This window comes from Haematobia irritans, chromosome 3 (genome assembly GCF_050003625.1).
Source record: "Haematobia irritans isolate KBUSLIRL chromosome 3, ASM5000362v1, whole genome shotgun sequence".
In the NCBI taxonomy this organism is placed as follows: domain Eukaryota; kingdom Metazoa; phylum Arthropoda; class Insecta; order Diptera; family Muscidae; genus Haematobia; species Haematobia irritans.
Window position 1 is genome coordinate 87,385,181 of NC_134399.1, and position 18,524 is coordinate 87,403,704.

Genomic DNA, 18,524 nt, shown 5'->3' on the forward strand with positions numbered 1-18,524 from the left:
TTGCCCAAAGTTGCTCAAAATTGGCTTACTCTAATCTTCTAGAGTACTGACTATATGTGCAAAATATCATCCAAATCGCGTCAGATTTAGATAAAGCAGCCATATATGTGTAGCGTCCGACTTTCAAAAATTTCTCCCTTATAACCTTATTTGTGACCATAGTGGCCTCATTTATTAACCGATCTTACTCAAATGCAGCACAAGGTAACGTTTCTAATATTGAAGTATTAGCTGATCGTAGTTGGACTTTCATATAGCTCTTACATAAATATATTTCCCAATTTAACAAATTTTTATTTATTACCCACACTAATTTAGCGATTTCCTCTTTTTTTAATAATGGACTAAATATTAGTGGTATACAGAGTTGGGTTCATAATCAACCATAGCTCCTAATATCAAACATTTCTGTTCAGATTGTGATATATCTCCCATAAACATGTACCCCTTAATGTTCTTAAATATGGAAATTTATCTCCCAAACCTATACCATTGATACCCCACAAACAATGTGGGGTCGGCCCCGCCCGACTTTCTACTTAATCACTTGTTATTTATAGAACTTGTGCGAAATTCAGGATTGTTCTAATACATCCTTTTCGACTTAATACACTATGGAAGGAATGCATAAACTATCGCTTTGAAATCAGCTACGAATCCTCTTCATGCATAGCTATTTCCTGCGTCTAGGGGGAGAAAAATTAGAATTGATATCTGCGAATAGAATCGTGCATTTGTACGTCACACAATATTGTATTTAGTTTTAGATCAAATCGACTGAGTTGGTGTACGTGTGGTAAAAGACAACATTATTCTAATATCACTACTAACGCCATATCATTTAGGAAGTTTATTTAAGCAAACAAAACAAACGCGCAATACCACGAAGACAATGAATTGCAGAAAACCTTAAGAATGCTCAATAAATTATTCCCTTTAGATAAATGGTACATATCTATATGACAATGAATAACAATGGGTGAATTTTCCTAATTTGGAAGAGAATTGAAAATATTTCTTGATGTATACTAATATAAATCAAAGAATCTAGTCTTGCTTTTGACAGTCCTTTTTGGGAATAGACTATTCAATAAGAATAAAAGCCTTAATCGAAAATTTAATTAAGAAATCACTTCTCTAGTTTTTCCATCCGTCCAAAATCATTTATTCGATCTTTGTGCAATTTAGTATAAAGCGATTTTAGCGATTTATAACTCATGACAATAAAATTGTCATTTGTGATAATACACCGAAAAAAAGTAAACTGTTTTATAGGAAGAATAAACTAACTCTCGTAAGGGAGCCACCGAGGTGCAATGGTTAGCATGCCTGCCTTGCATACACAAGGTCGTGGGTTCGATTCCTGCTTCGACCGAACACCAACAAGTTTTTCAGCGGTGGATTATCCCACCTCAGTAATGCTGGTGACATTTCTGAGGGTTTCAAAGCTTCTCTAAGTGGTTTTACTGCAATGTGGAACGCCGTTCGGACTCGGCTATAAAAAGGAGGTCCCTTGTCATTGAGATTAACATGGAATCGGACAGCACTCAGTGATAAGAGAGAAGTTCACCAGATGTGGTATCACAATGGACTGAATAGTCTAAGTGAGCCTGATACATCGGGCTGCCACCTAACCTAACTCGTACGAAAATTGAACTAAATTGTACACCACATTTGGGATTTCCACAAAGCGTTGTTAAAATCAGGAAAATGTAATGACCTGTTGTACTTTTTAACTGCAGTTAAGGATAGTACACCCTTTCATAGAAAAAAATTAAATAAAAGAAAAGAAGAAAATCATTGGCGCCAAACCGTGACAATTTTAACCATACAGTAGTTTATTTTTACTATCGTAAAAAAATTTTTATTTGCTTTAGTTCATAAAATGTTTGAAACATACTTAAAAAAGCGAAAATTTCATTGGGCTGAGGAAAATTTCGCAAAAAAATAATAAAATTTAACTACAAACTAATAATTTTTATTAAATAAAAATAAGTTAAATTTAGCGTTATTGTAACTACGGAAATTTTTATCTGTGTATTGCCGTCATTGAAGATGAACTGATTTAAGTGATTCGACATAAAAATGGGCATTTTAACAAGAAAGACTAAGGTCTACTTAGTAATTCTGAAAAATTCTTCAAAATAATGAAATTGCCTTTACATTTGTTGTACTTTCCCAGTATCAAGTACGCAAAACTCAAATTTCAAAGGAATATTTCAAGCAAAAAAGGAAATAGTACACATATTTTACAAAAAAAAGAAAACGCCATTAGTGTACTTGCCCTTGCCCTTCTTAATTTAAGTCATAATTATTTTTACTATATATTCTGTAAATTTAATTGTATAAAAGCTACATTTTAATGATATTATTTTTGAGCAATTGTATCTTATGAGTTATGTTTAATGGAGTTTAATATAACATGTCATATATTGTAAATATATATTTATACTGGGTCGTGGTTAAATTCTGAATAAATCTAGTGACGTCCGTCCGTCCGTTCATCTGTGGAAATCACGCCAACTTCCGAAGGAAACGAGCTAAAAAGGTCATATCGGAACACTGTTAAGTATAGACACAAAGTAAATCGTTTTGTAGGAAGAATGAACTACCTCGTGTGAAAATTTAACTAAATTATACTCCACATTTTGAGATTTTAAAACCAATCGATCCAATTTTGCTCGACTCCGACTTCAGCATTTTTCATCAGCCTCGACACCGACTCTGGAGTCGATTCCGGGTAATATAACTAAATCACATTTTAATAATTTTCATTTGTACCCTCCACAAAACATGGACCGATATAAATTATCTTATTTCTAGCTCTACCGACAAACGTTAGAATTTTAGAAGTCTAAAAGAAATTTAAACCAATTGGCTACTATTGTCAATAAATTATGACATAAACTTACATAGAGGCCACGTCATAATATGAATGAGATACCAAGAATCTTCTGAATAAATATTTATAAAAACACATTTTATACCCTGGACCACTTTGTCGATCTACGTGTTCGACACCATATCAAATCCTTCAATTTTTTTTGTTGCTATATACAAAGCTTTATGTCCCCGTATTCATATATTTAAATCAGAATCGATTTGAAAAAAAAAATCTAGAGTTAAAATTTAAATAGGCTAATGCCCTGGAGCGGAGCACACTGCTAGTTAAAACAAGTATAAACGGCGGTAAGTTCGGCCAGGCCGAACCTTATGTACCCTCCACCATGGATTGCGTAGAAACTTCTACAAAAGATTGTCATCCACAATCGAATCGAACATGGCAAGGTATCTTAACACTTCCTAACACCGTCTTCTAAATTACAAGTTAGTCCATACGTAGTATATATTAAACTAAAAAAGGCCGATTAAATACGTATATAATTAAGTTTAAAGTTTCTATAGAAATACAATTTTGACCAAATAAAATTTTAACAACATTCTCTATAGAAGTAAAATTTGGAAAAAATTTTCCATAGAAATAAAATTTGGAAAAAAATTTTCTATAGAAATAACATTTTGACAACATTTTCTATAGAAATAACATTTTGACAAAATTTTCTATAGAAATAAAATTTTTACAAAATTTTCTATGGAAATAAAATTTTTATAAAATTTTCTATAGAAATAACATTTTGACAATGTTTTCCATAAAAATAAAATATTGAAAGATTATTTTTGGCTCGAGTGGCAACCATGAATATGAACCGATATGGACCAATTTTTGTGCGATTGGAGATCGGCTATATATAACTATAGACCGATATGGACCAATTTTGGCATGGATATTAGCGGCCTTATACTACCACCACGTTCCAAATTTCAACCGGACCGGATGAATTTTGCTCCTCAAAGAGGCTCCGGAGATCAAATCTGGGGAACGGTTTATATGGGGGCTTTATATAATTATGGACCGATATGGATCAATTCTTGCGTGTTTGTTAGATACCACATTCTAACACCATGTTCCAAATTTCAACCGGATCGGATAAATTTTGCTCCTCCAAGAGGCTCCGGAGGACAAATCGGGGAATCGATTTATATGGGGGCTATATATAAATATGGACCGATATGGACCAATTTTTGCATGGTTGTTAGAGACCATATGTTAACACCATGTACCAATTTTCAGCCGGATCGGATGAAATTTGCTTCTCTTAGAGCGATCGCAAGCCAAATTTGGGGGTCCGTTTATATGGGGGCTATACGTAAAAGTGGAGTGATATGGACCAATTTTTGCATGGTTGTTGGAGACCATATACCAACACCATGTACCAAATTTCAGCCGGATCGGATGAAATTTGCTTCTCTTAGAGCAATCGCAAGCTAAATTTGGGGGTCCGTTTCTATGGGGGCTATACGTAAAAGTGGACCGATATGGCAATACCATCCGACCTACATCAATAACAACTACTTGTGCCAAGTTTCAAGTCGATAGCTTGTTTCGTTCGGAAGTTAGCGTGATTTCAACAGACGGGCCGACGGACGGACATGCTCAGATCGACTCAGAATTTCACCACGACCCAGAATATATATACTTTATGGGGTCTTAGAGCAATATTTCGATGTGTTACAACTGTTTTTTGAAGGGTAAAAATACGGTGGTAGCAAAAACTTGGCTTGATAATGAGTTTCCGGACTCTGCCTTCAGGGAAATCAACAATAATTGATTGGTATGAAAAATTCAAGCGTGGTGAAATGAGCACGGAGGATGGTGAACGCAGTGGACGCCCGAAAGAGGTGGTTACCGACGAAAACATAAAAAAAATCCACAAAATGATTTTGAATGACAGTAAAATGAAGTTGATCAAAATAGCAGAGGCCTTAAAGATATCAAAGGAACGTGTTGATCATTCATCAATATTTGGTATGCGGAAGCTCTGTGCAAAATGGGTGCCGCGCGACCTCACATTTGACCAAAAACAACAACGTGTTGATGATTCTGAGCGGTGTTTGCAGCTGTTAACTCGTAATACACCCGAGTTTTTCCGTCGATATGTGACAATGGATGAAACATCACTACACTCCTGAGTCCAATCGACAGTAGGCTAAGTGGACAGCGACCGGTGAACCGTCTCCGAAGCGTGGAAAGACTCAAAAGTCCGCTGGCAAAGTAATGGCCTCTGTTTTTTGGGATGCGCATGGAATAATTTTTATCGATTATCTTGAGAAGGGAAAAACCATCAACAGTGACTATTATATGGCGTTATTGGAGCGTTTGATGGTCGAAATTGCGGCAAAACGGCCCCATATGAAGAACAAAAAAGTGTTGTTCCACCAAGACAACGCACCGTGCCACAAGTCATTGAGAGCGATGGCAAAAATTCATGAATTGGGCTTCGAATTGCTTCCCCACCCACCGTATTCTGCAGATCTGGCCCCAGCGACTTTTTCTTGTTCTCAGACCTCAAAAGGATGCTCGCAGGGAAAAAATTTGGCTGCAATGAAGAGGTTATCGCCGAAACTGAGGCCTATTTTGAGGCAAAACCGAAGGAGTACTATCAAAATGGTATCAACAAATTGGAAGGCCGTTATAATCGTTGTATCGCTCTTGAAGGGACTATGTTGAATAATAAAAACGAATTTTGACAAAAAAAATGTGTTTTTCTTTGTTAGACCGGGGACTTATCAGCCAACCTGTTATGGTATCTAACAACTGTGCAGAAATTGGTCTACATCGGTCAATAATTATATATAGCCCCGATATAAACCGATCCCCCGATTTGGCTTGCGGAACCTCTAAGAGAAGTAAATTTCATCCGATCCGGCTGATCCCGTTAAAAAATTTTTAATCCGTCTTGTTGTTCTAATATAGACTCCACGTGGACTAAGTTATAATTAAATTAAAAAATTAAAAGACAATGTTAAGTCTATTGTGGATGACAGTTCTAAGTAGTACATTCTACGCTATCCACACGCAGAAAAGGAATGTGATCACCTCAAACATATTTCAAGAATAAAATGTTATTTTTGTATGGTGACCATGTAACATGTTTGTCACTAAAATGCCGAAATCAGATACATGATTTCCGAGAAAATAACATGGCTGCGAAAACCATGTTACATGGTCACCATCCAAAAATAACATTTTGCTCTTGATACATGTTTGAGGTGATCATATTCCTTCGCTGGGTGCATGGTACTTACGGCGAACTCGAAGCGGTATATATTTGTTTCTTAAATAGAGCTATATGTTTATCAATTAGCGAAATTAATTGTTGTATATTTTCCAAAATAACAAATGTTATTCCACTGATGTTGCATGTATATAGTCTCTCTGCCTCTATTAGAAGATCGAGAACTTTTGAACTGACATGTGATAGTCTGCTCAACCTTATGATGAACGTAATTTTTATAACGAAGATACTCTATTTAAGTGTTTGCATTGGTAAAACTTTAATCCAACAAAATTCCGCCAATGTACGATGTGTGTTTTTGTTCAAGACCACAAAATTCACACCCACAAGAATGCTGTGCTAGTGTGAACGGTAAACTACTAGGCATGATCCAAAAGTTAAAGACCATAGTTTTACTTTTTATGCACTTAACGTTGGAAACTTTTCACGCCCATATATTTACCCATTCGATATCGTATTTTTTTTGTGTTAATTGGATCCATTTCAAATGTTTGGTTGGAATTCCACATCACGTCTCATTGGGATTTGGCACAAATCATTGAAGCTTGTAACTGGTTTGACCTTAATGCAAATGCTTACAAATTTAATGTAGACTAACTGGAAAATTATTCCATATATCAGGCTCCCTTATTTCCATATATACACATATGTGGAACTTTTCCCCCACATGATGGGTCTAATCTATATACCTCCAGCAAAATGTTTACCAGACCTCCGGTTAATATGCTTCCGTTTCTGGGGCAGAACATATGATGTTACATGCACTTAAATGACTATTATAAATCAAATAATTTGTAAGCGGAACAGTTATAAGAAAATTTGATCAAACCTTTGAAGATATCCTTGCTTATGTGTTCATAAACTGATTTAGTATGCAGGATGTGTATATGGAGCAGATAAATAAACTGTCTTACCTGAAATGAATACAGAAGATAAGGAATACTGTTAATTTGACGCAATAAGTATACAAGTTTAAATAGAGCATAATCTAAATTAAAGTGTTTTTGGTATGTTATTAAATATATACTGTGTTCTAAGTAAATGTGGAAAAACTCAACAAGATGAACCACAATAAAATAATGAAAGGCCTTTAAAGAAAACAGATTCAGTGATTAGGTTAAATATTCACACATATACACAGAAATGTTTGCTTCAAATTTTCGTTATATTGCTTTGACCGGACTGATATTCTTCATAAAAATTCTGAAGCTACCCTAAAAAATGGCTTTAAATTAAACATAAACAAGTATATACAGCAGTAAGTTCGGCCTGGCCGAATCTTAAAAACCTACCATCATGAATCAAATATAACAGTTTCCTTTGAAAATTTCAGGGGTGTTTGATGACAGATATTTTCCCAAGCAGATCAGTTCCACCAGTACGCTTCCCACAGATAAATGTAAAGATTTTACCTATGAAGACTAGATCAGATTCTGAATTTATAAGAACCATTTTTTGTTTGAGTTTTAGAGGAATCATTAACATCTCTTGTAGGTGCGCAAGAAAATGATGAAATAACGCCTTGATTTGAAATCTAAAATCTTTAGATTTTCATCCCAATTATTTAAAAGATTGCGAAGTAAAATCTGGAAATTTTGAATTCAGTGTCAAGCAATTTTCATTATCAGTGCGCCTTCTATACCCTCAATAAGTGAAATCGGTCTATATGGAGGCCTTACCATATGGACCGATAAAACAAAATCAATTACACTTTGTTATGGGTCTAAAATGCCAATTTGTGGCAAATCGGATAAAAACTATAATTTCTAGAAACCCTAGGCGTTAAATCGTGAGTTCGGTGTAATGGGGGCTATACCAAAACATGGAAGGATAATCACCATTTTTGTCACACCTCTTTATAGTTCTGGAATACCGCTAGATTTCCTATTTCAGGCAAATTGGGTAAAAACTACGGATTCTAGAAGCCCAAGAAGTAAAATCGGGAGATCGGTTTATATGGGGGCTATATCAAAACATGGTGCGATAATCAACATTTTCGGCATATCTCTTTATTTTCCTAGAATACCTCCAGATTTCCAATTTCAGGTAAATTGGGTAACAACTACGGATTCTAGAAGCCCAAAAAGTAAAATCGGGAGATCGTTCTATATGGGGGCTATATGTAAACATGGACCGGTACTCACCATTTTCGACACATGTCTTTATAGTCCCAGAATACCTAGATTTCAAATTTCAGGCAAATTGGATAAAAACTACGGATTCTAGAAGCCCAAGAAGTAAAATCGCGAGATCGGTCTATATGGGGCTATATCAAAACATGGACCTATACTCACCATTTTCGGCACACCTCTTTATGGTCCTAGAATACCTCTGCATTTCCGATTTGAGGCACATTGGGTAAAAATTACGGATTCTAGAAGTCCAAGTAGTAAAATCGTGAGACCGGTCTATATGGTGGCTATATCAAAACATGGACCGGTACTCACCATTTTTGGCACAAGTCTCTTGGTCCTAGAGTACCTCTAGATTTTAAATTTCAGGTAAATTGGATTAAAACTACGGATTCTCGAAGCCCAAGAAGTAAAATCAGGAAATCGGTCTATATGGGGGCTATATCACAACATCGACCGATACACCCCAATTTCGGCACACCTCTTTATGGTCCTAGAATACCTCTAGATTTCCAATTTCAGGCAAATTAGATAAAAACTACGGATTCTAGAAGCCCAAGAAGTAAAATCGGGAGATCGGTTCATATGAGGGCTATATGATAATCACCATTTTCGGCACACCAATTTGTGTTCTTAAAATACCTCTACATTTTCAATTTCAGGCAAAACGGATAGAAAATACACTTTATAGACGCCCAAGAAGCAAATCGGGAAGTCGGTCCATATGTGGCTATACCAAAACATGGACCCATAGACACCATTTTCTGTACACTTTTTGATGGTCCTAAAATACCTCCAGATTTCCAACTTCAAGCAAATTGGATAAAAACTACGCTTTGTATAAGCCCAAGACCCCAAATCGGGAGGTCGGTTTATATGGGGACTATATCAAAACTTAGACCGATATAGCCCATCTTCGAACTTGACCTGCCTGTAAACAAAAAACGAATCTGTACCAAATTTCAGGACGAGTTTGCCATTATTGAAGGCTGTAGTGTGATTAACAAACAGACAGACAGGCGGACAGACGGACAGACGGACATGCTTATATCGTCTTAGAATTTCTCCCTGATCAAGAATATAACAGTTTGGCTGATAAGTCCCGGTCTAACAAAGAAAGACACATTTTTTTGTCAAAATCCGTTTTTATTATTAAACATATTTCCCTTCAAGAGCGATACAACGATTATAACGACCTTCCAATTTTTTGATACCAATTTGGTAGTAATCCTTCGGTTTTGCCTCAAAATAGGCCTCAGTTTCGGCGATCACATCTTCATTGTAGCCAAATTTTTTCCCTGCGAGCATCCTTTTGAGGTCTGAGAACAAGAAAAAGTCGCTGGTGACCAGATTTGGAGAATACGGTGGGTGGGGAAGCAATTCGACGCCCAATTCATGATTTTTTACCATCGTTCTCAATGACTTGTGGCACGGTGCGATGTCTTGGTGGAACAACAATTTTTTCCGTTTTGCCGCGATTTCGACCTTCAAACGCTCCAATAACGCCACATAATAGTCACTGTTGATGGTTTTTCCCTTCTCAAGATAATCGATAAAAATTATTCCATGCGCATCCCAAAAAACAGATACCATTACTTTACCAGCGGACTTTTGAGTCTTTCCACGCTTCGTAGATGGTTCACCGGTCGCTGTCCACTCAGCCGACTGTCTATTGGACTCAGGAGTGTAGTAATGGAGCCATGTTTCATCCATTGTCACATATCACCGCTCAGAATCATCAACACGTTGTTGTTGTTGGTCAAATGTGAGGTAGCGCGGCACCTATTTTGCACAGAGCTTCCGCATATCCAAATATTGATGAATGATATGACCAACATGTTCCTTTGATATCTTTAAGGCCTCTGCTATCTCGATGAACTTCATTTTACGGTCATTCAAAATCATATTGTGGATTTTTTTTGATGTTTTTGTCGGTAACCACCTCTTTCGGGCGTCCACTGCGTTCACCGTCCTCCGTGCTCATTTCACCTCGCTTGAATTTTGCATACCAATCAATTATTGTTGATTGCCCTGGGGCAGAGTCCGGGAACTCATTATCAAGCCAAGTTTTTGCTTCCACCGTATTTTTTTCCCTTCAGAAAACAGTATTTTATCAAAACACGAAAATTCTTATTTTTCCATTTTTTTTCACAATAACAAAAGTTGCTTCACAAAAGACGCTCTATCTCACAAACTAATTGACTTACAGACGTCAAATTTTCACACGAATCATGTGAAGGTTAGTACTATATAAAAATGATATGCATTTAATACTAGCGACTCCATCTACGTGTCAGAACGGGGACTTATCAGCCAACCTGTTATATACTTTATATAGTCGGAAATCGATATTTCGATGTGTTACAAACGGAATGATAAACTTATTATACCCCCGTCACCATTCTATGGTGGTGGGTATAAAAATTGATCTGAAATAGAGTCACAATCTATGACGGTCACATTTAAGATATAAATCAAATCGGGTAATCGGTCTATATGAAATCATACTGAAGTACTCAATTTAAGTGGATATAGACATAAGGTTCTATGTATTTTAAAAATTTTCTATAAGAGTAAAATAGTTTCGGCTTGTGGAAAATTCCATATGGATTGACACAGAACTTCGGCCTTCCGTTTCACAATTCCTTCACTGAGACGTTCGACTCTAATGTGCTAGCGCAGAGGCATTTGGGCCTGTAGACGTTTAACCCTTTAGTTCAGAACCATTACAGGGTTGCCTTTTATATTTCGGAATTAGGGACCAAAAACAAATATTAATCATCGAAAATAGCTTTATTGTTTTTCAAAGTATTCCATTTTAAGACCTATACAATTCTGCATGCGTTTGAGCCAATAATCGAAGCACTTTTGCCATTCTCATTGGAATATCTCCAAAACATGCTTTCTGAACCCTTTAACCGCTTCTTTAGGTGTGGAAAAACGTTGCCATTTCACTTTATTTTTTTACGTACCGGAATAAAAAGAAGTCATTCGGTACCAAGCCTGAACTATACGGTGGATTACCTGTCAAATCGATGTTTGAGTCTTCAAAAATGCAATTGTTTGAGATCTCAAATTGTCGTGAAGAGTGAATCGTTTCCGGCGGTTGGTTTTTCCTGAGATCATGGAAGAAAACTGCCAAACAAATGATTGTTTACTACTCAGGGTTGACTGTTCTAGTGGAACAATTGCGACAAGTCCTGTTTTTTTTTTTTCGAAAAAAAAAAAAACAGGCGATCATATTCTTCGAATTGCATAGTGTGCGAGCAACTTTTGTTGGATTTAGCTCATCTTGAAACACCCATACAGTCGACTTCAGTGTACTTTCGGGCTCTTAGACGTATATCCACGATTCATCACTTTTTACAATGTCATAGAAGTAATTTGAAGCACCGCGATCTTATTTTTGGAGCATTTCTTTCGACCAAGCGTCACGAGCTTTTTATTGAGCTATTAACAAATTGTGTGAGATCCAACACGAACAATCTTTTTTTGGTGGCCCTACTAATGTCTCAATGTTACAATAGGTCACATGAAAATCTTGCAATATAAGTTAGCGCACAACAGACATGGTTTCTAGAAAAACAACTAATTTTTGACAACCTTGAAGAAATTCGTCTTGCGCTCGTATATCGAAATGTTCTGATAGAGCTGTCAGATTGCAATACTAGCTAGGAGGCAACCCATACTGCTTTAGGCCTACAGTTCCTTCGGCAAGACAACAGTTTCCGCACCGAGATTGTCGTGTCTACAGATTCAATCGCTGAGCTCTTTGAATATATAGTTCCACTCTGACAGCTTCGGGACTATAGTTCCTTCGTTAAAATATTCAAATCAACAGTTTCAAAGCGAATTAATTTTAAATACGACATTACGAATATATTTAGAATATTGTGCAATTCTTTCAAAAATATATCAGTTATCGACTGCTATGAGTAGACATAGAGACCACTGTTGATATATTATGCAGGCAATATTTGCAAACAGACATCAAATTAGTATCATAAGGCAACCGATTGTGACGATCTACCGAAAGGTTCCTTTCTCGTTTGGACTTGGCTACCTTGTGGCCCTGGCCGTGCTCAGTCTGGGGCAGTTCTTGTCCATCAGAGAGAAGATATGATTAGTCCACATAAAAGAATTTTTTTTTTAAAGGTAGCTATGAAAAAAAAGGTGAAAGAATATAGCATAGAATGTACCAGTGAAATTTTTAGGGTAGCATATGATGTAATTTTGCTGTCCCTATTCTGTACCCGCCCACCTTGCTGACATCTATGATGATATTATGGTCAGCCCAAAAGTGGATATCTTTTACTTAGCCTTCATCACCTTTCGAGAATTGGACAATGTTTAATAAGACATTATAAATTTAAAGTAACATATATTATAGATTATACAGTGTCTTACACTCGTGAAGGAAAGGATAAATATATGAACTAATATAGTATTTTGAAAAAGTTAATAAGAGGTTCAATTCAATTTAGTGGAAATCAAATTATTTTTTTTCATTAATTAAATAATAATTATTTGTGAAGAATGGAAATTAAGTACAGTTATAGTTAAGTATGTTGTTAAGGTAAAATAAATGTTGAGCTATCCCAATTTGGAAGGAAAACAGAAATATTGGAACTTACCGACAGACATCCTCCTTATCCACAGGCCTGTTGATTGGGATTCTGGTCCATCATAATGCTAATATATAAGAAAATTAATTTGCCTCCAAAATGCTTAGCTCAATCAAGGTAAAAGTGTGTTGATTAAAATAAGGTTGATTAAATGTATCAATGTTTATGAAAATACGGCAAATTAAGACTATACTAAGGTATTCATAAATTGACGTAGTGATAGTTTGCGATCTTAGTATTCTGCTTCACAGTTAGAGACTTCCATTTTCATTAGCCAAACATTATCCAATAGGTTTACGCAGATAATTCTTTTATTAGTTCATACAATTTTCTTTGCTACCATCAGACTTTACAAATTATCTGCATCCATCATTGAAAAAATTTGAATATGGCTTTTGCGTGAGTGATGGGATTGAAAATTTTATCAACAGCGGAATTATCCCACAAATTATAGTCTCGTTTAGATTATGAATTCCCGCTCGTTCCTTCAATCTATAGAAGAAGATGGCTTCGTTCCACACCAAATCGTTATATTTTTTTTGTCCAGGATTTACGAGAGTCCTGGTGTTCTTTTCCCTTAATCTCTTAAAGAAATTCAGTTTGCAGCGTCCAACACCAAAATCGTTTTTTTTTTCGTATTCTTCCAATGGTGTCTAACGTTCCTGTTCTTCTCTCTCGATTTTTTTTTCTTCTTTTTTTTTTCTCTTGACTTTTTATTTTCTACGCAAATACTACTAGATCGGAATTATTTTTTCCATTTTTCATTTTTTTGTTTTTGTTTTTTTTTTTTTTTTTTTGAACAAATAGCACTCGCCTTTAAAATCGTAATACAACTTACAAATATACACCACTTACAAAAAAAAAAAAACAAAAAAAAAATTATGTTACGTCCATATGTCTTTCATGTGATATATTCCTTGCTTTCCAGAGTCACAGTCCTTTAGTTCACAATAACAATTACCGATTTTCCTTAAAAGTATTGCCTTCACGCCAGTTGGTGCTAGCTTAGAATTAAATCTGTTAGGTCGTGAGCTCTGTACAAAATTGCGTCTTATGACTTCCTGTCCAATTTCCAGATTTCTATTCCGTGCTCTTAAATTATATAGTCGTTCATTTTTCTCATAGGCTTTTCGAATTTTATCCTGAATAGAATCTCGTAATAATTTAAATTTATCTGTTCTTTGTAACTGTAAATCTGTATCCTCGAGACACCTCAACCTTCGCAGTAGTTCGTAGTCCTTACCATGTAAAATCATCCCTTGACCGAACAATATCCTATATGGCGATTCACCTGTCGTTTGATGAATGCTATTTCTCAGAGCACAGTTAATACTACTAACATACGTATCCCATGACTTTTGGTCGTCTTTCACAAAAGATCTAAGAGCGGCATTTATGGAACGGTTTACCCTCTCACTCGCGTTAGACTGTGGACTGTATACCGCTGTAAATTGGTGTCTTATACCATATTCTGTCAGAAGAGACTTGAACTCTTTACTTCGAAATTGAGTCCCATTATCGGTTACTATTACTTCGGGTACACCATAACAATTAAAGATCTCGTCTCGTAAGAAAGTAATTATAGGTCCTGAGGCCAACTTCTTCACCGGCTTCAGAAATGTGAATTTTGAATAGTGGTCTAATGTTATGAAAATGCCTATGTGACCCTTTTTGGTTCGCGGAAACGGTCCCAGAAAATCTAGATACAGTCTTTGGAAAGGTCTCCCGGTTTCCACCATCTGTCCCATCGGTGGTTTCAGAGTGGAAGTAGGATATTTAGATGTTTTACATATATCACAGCTGAGGATATAATTCTTTACATCTGTCACAAGCCGTGGCCAATAAAAGAATCTTCGTATCCTCTCGATCGTCTTCGCAATGCCACCATGCGCAGCATTTGGGATATCATGAGCTGTTGTTATTACCTTCCCGCGAAGTTCACTGGGTACTAGCAGCTTCCACACATCCTCATCCGTGCTTTCGGAAGGAAACTTGACTCTTTTATAAATGAATTTACCAACAATCTTGAAATCAGGAAACTGAGACTCAGAAACCTGCTCTCGCCATGTTGTATATTCCTTCCCCGAAAAGGCATCAGAATCGAGATCTATAGCCGGCCTAACCTCTTCCACTACCTCCGAAACCTGTCCTTCAAACGCTCGAGATAATGCATCAGGGACGACGTTTTCCTTGCCCCTTCGATGTTCAATGTTAAACTCGAAAGCTTGAAGCTTCAATGCCCATCTTGCTAACCTCCCAGTCAAATCTGATTGTCTCATTAGCCATTTGAGACTGGCATGATCCGTCACCACCTTGAATTCATGGCCTTCGATGTAGGCCCTAAATTTGTGTATGGCTAACACCACGGCTAAGCATTCCAGCTCAGTGACTGTATAATTCCTTTGTGTCTTTGTCAATTTCTGTGACATGTACGCTATAGGCCGTTCGATGCCATCGTTGTCTTCCTGAGCCAACACTGCTCCAACTCCAACTGAACTTGCATCGCACTGCACAATAAATGGTTTAGAAAAATCAGCATGTGCTAACACTGGTGCCGTACACAATTTCCTTTTTAAGAGTTCGAAAGATCTTTGGGCTTCTTCTGACCATCTGAATGATTTCTTTTTGGACAGAAGTTCCGTAAGCGGAAAAGTCACCGTGGAAAAGTCATCTATGAACCTTCGATACCAACTAACCATACCCATGAATTGTCTTACGCCTTTCACCGATGATGGAACGGGAAAATCAGATATGGCATTCACTTTATCGGGGTCTACACTTAAAAATCCTTCTCCGACGATATAACCCAGGTACTTTACTCTTTTTATTGCAAAGCTGCTCTTTTTAATGTTAATAGTTAACCCGGCCTTCCGGAAACGATTTGCTACTTCCTGCAGATGATGTAAATGTTCCTCGAAATCCTGGGACATTATTAGTAGGTCGTCTAAATAAACAAATACATGTGATTTCATGTAGTATGGTATAACAATGTCCATTAGACGACACATTGTCTGCGGCGCATTACATAAACCGAAATGCATTCTTGTAAATTGATATAAGGGGCGATTTGGTATCGTAAAAGCCGTTTTAGGTTTAGAAGATTCGTCTAACTTAATCTGCCAGAACGCGTCTTTCAAATCTACCTTTGAAATACAACATACTGGTGGCAGCCTCGATATTATACCGTCTATATTTGGTATCGGGTATGAGTCTTTTACTGTTAACTGATTCAGTTTGCGACTATCCACGCAAAATCTCACCTTGTCTGGTTTTACGACTAAAACTCCTGGGGAGGACCATGATGACTGGGGACACTCCTCAATCACTCCAAGGGACAACATCCTATCGATTTCACCGAACAACATCTTCTCTCTTGCTGGTGATATAGGGTAATATCTCTGTTTTACTGGTCGTGCGTCGCCCGTGTCGATATGGTGTTCGATTAGTTTAGTACACCCTAATCCCTCTTTTTCCGAATCGGGAAACATGTTTATGATGGCTTGCAGTTTGCGTTCCTCTTCAGCTGTTAATAATAATTTGTCTAATGTTTTCTCGTCCGTATTTATCTCATTCACTTCGCTTGTAGTGTTTATTGAAATATTAAATTCCTTCCAGAAATCTATACCGCAAATAATGTCTTGTTTAATGGACGGGATCACTAAAAATTCAAATCTACACATCCGATTCTCATAGTAAAATTCTACTGTGGATATTCCATTTATTTCTTGACTCCTACCGTCTGCCGTTCTAACACTACCTCGAATTTTCCTAAACGATGACAAGGACTTTATATCGCCTGCCAACTTCCCACCTATAACACTCTTCGTTGCGCCACTATCCAGTAATGCAAAATATAGTTTATTGTCTATACTCAATGGTATATATGGCCTATTGTCATTATCCTTTGAAGATACAGATGAAATTATATATTTTCCCAAAGATTTTACTCCTTTCCAAAACTGATGCATTCTTCTTGCACTACGTGACGAGTTGATTTTTTTAACAACATTACTTACCCCTATTAGATTTATGTCCAAATGTCTGTCCGGGTAAATTTCGTAATATTTTACATTTGATGTCTTCGTTTTATCTACTTCTTTATCGGATGTCCTCTCCTCATTCGAGGGACATCCCTTTGGGAGTTTCCCTGCTGTCTACATTTAGCGCAATCTGGCCTATATGTGTCTTTCTGGCCACACCCATAACAAAATATACATCTTTCTTTCGAGCAATCTTTATATGTATGACCAGATACCCCGCAATTCCAGCATATAATTGCCGTATTTATCGAACACACCTGATCATCTGAAATTTCGTTACTCTCATCGATTTGTTTGTCCTCTATCTCAGCTATCTTAGGCTTTTCACGGTTATAACGAAATTTCTCAAATACATTATTATCCCGAACGAATTTCTCATGTTTTCTAACCGATTTTCTCAACTCTGCCACTTTGACTATATCTAGGTGTAACAGTTCATGCTTTATCTCGGGTCTCAGGTTTCGTAGCATCTCTTCACAAAGATCTTCATCCGATAAAGGATTCCTGAGTTTATCTGCCATAGACATTATTGCGTCGGAGAACTCGTCAAAATTTTCATTGTAGCGCTGCTTTCGTCTACGGATATCATCTCGAATATCAGCATCATTGGTAGCACCCCCAAATTGTCGTTTTAAGGAATTGGTTAAAGAAGTCCAATTTAAAGTTTCCTCATTTTGACGGTGATATCGCCAAAACCATCGTAAAGCTTTACTCTCAAATAGAATATGTGCATATTTACAAAGTAAGTCAAAGTTATTATCGAGAGTATTCGAGGTCATGATGTTCACCCTGTATATAAACTCTTCGACATCTATATCTCCTGTATCTCCCGAAAACCGCAAATTCCAATTCCGAACTATGTTTAGAATCTTTTCCGAAGTAGTCGGTAATGTTCTATTGTCACCATGTAGAGGAGTATGATGTCGTGGTATATCTACCGCTACATTCCGATTCGGAACGTCCCGGATGTGCATTTCTCGAAATAATTCTCGGATCTCACTCGTTAAGGAGGTCATAATTCCATTCCTCAACTCTGATACAGATTCAGAAACTATTTGCCGTATTCTATTTTCCTCTAGAGGTTGTGTTGTTATACCATTCCCTTGGGAACCATCACTCATATTCGCATTGCTATCAGAAGGTATATCCCTTCTTGAAGCCATACCTCTTGTCATTTGTCGAGTAACACGCCGGTTGTCCCCGTCATCCACCACAAATGAAGTATTCGCTGATGGATCCGGATAGTCTGTTCTCAAGTCTTCACAGCTCCTTACTAGAGGCATTTTGTTCTATATAAAAAGTTTTCTATTCTAATGATTATAAAAAAAATTGATTTTTGATAAGGTAAGAATGATCTGTTTAACTCTACTCGATGAATGAAAACGTCGTAAAAGATAGCCATTTTGTATTTCACTGTACCGAAATATCCGTAGATTATCCCTTTGTGGTTCACTTCATATTATAGGAGAAGACTAAAAATCCACTAAGGAATAAACTACTCAATCGACGATGATGGAGTACCTATCCGTTCATTTCAGATTGTTAAATCTCAATACACCATCGTCGATAGATATTAAAAGGAAAGAAGAG

At 36.7% G+C, this 18,524-nt stretch overlaps 1 protein-coding gene across 1 annotated transcript in view; it reads right to left on the reverse strand.

Moving 5' to 3' along the window:
* Positions 1 to 18,524, reverse strand: part of kek4 (kekkon 4) — a 324,301-nt gene that overhangs the window by 197,461 nt on the left and 108,316 nt on the right. The window lies entirely within an intron of this gene.